At 41.0% G+C, this 763-nt stretch overlaps 1 protein-coding gene across 1 annotated transcript in view; it reads left to right on the top strand.

Annotated features, from left to right (window-relative positions):
• The window catches only part of LOC104497904 (carbonic anhydrase-related protein 10-like), a 14,763-nt gene that overhangs the window by 11,423 nt on the left and 2,577 nt on the right, over positions 1–763 (top strand). The window lies entirely within an intron of this gene.

Here is a 763-nt window from a genome sequence, read left to right on the forward strand (position 1 = left end):
GTTCTAGTGTAGAATAAGATGACAGGATAGACCTGGAAATATCTTCAGAAAAATTAGATTGACAAATTGAAGCCCCTGTTAGAAAGAGGCAGGTAAATTATGCGGAAGAATACACAATTAATAGTGAAACTGAGGAAACGCACCAGTGGAAGAGTCATAAAGTCTACATTACTGCATGACTTCCTTACAATCTAAGGGAAAAAACACGTGATGACTCACTGAAAACAGGCACTGGCTTGAAAAAATGCATTCCCTTCTCACGTAATCCTAGCGAAATTACCACTGCGCTGCAAATACTGGTTTTACTAAATAGGACTGAGGCCTAACGTTATAAAACAACAAATGTAACACCAATCACAGTCTTCTCAGACTCAGTCACAGAGCTTCCATTAGTGGGATGCCTACAGAGCTGTGAGCTGAGCTAAAACCTGTTCTCTCGTCCCAAAGGAATACTTGAACTGCCATCTGCCTGTCCCAGGCAGGCAGCAGAAGCGATCTGGCCTGAGAAATGAACGAGGAATGATAGAACAACCCTAAACATTACTTTGGGATTTAAAATCATTTTAACATCATAAATAAGATGACTTTTAAAAGCCTGAGAGATATTTTATCTTTGTGATATTCCTTCTGTCCAATTTTGTCTAGATGCAGAGAAAGCACTTTCTTTCCTAAATGGGTAACTTGGGAGGATGAGGCAGCTGAGCGCAGGCAAACATGCTCACGCATTGCCGGCTTTTCAAACAGAAGACCTGAGCATTTCCCT

This window comes from Buceros rhinoceros, unplaced genomic scaffold, assembly GCF_000710305.1.
Source record: "Buceros rhinoceros silvestris isolate BGI_N320 unplaced genomic scaffold, ASM71030v1 scaffold24438, whole genome shotgun sequence".
In the NCBI taxonomy this organism is placed as follows: domain Eukaryota; kingdom Metazoa; phylum Chordata; class Aves; order Bucerotiformes; family Bucerotidae; genus Buceros; species Buceros rhinoceros.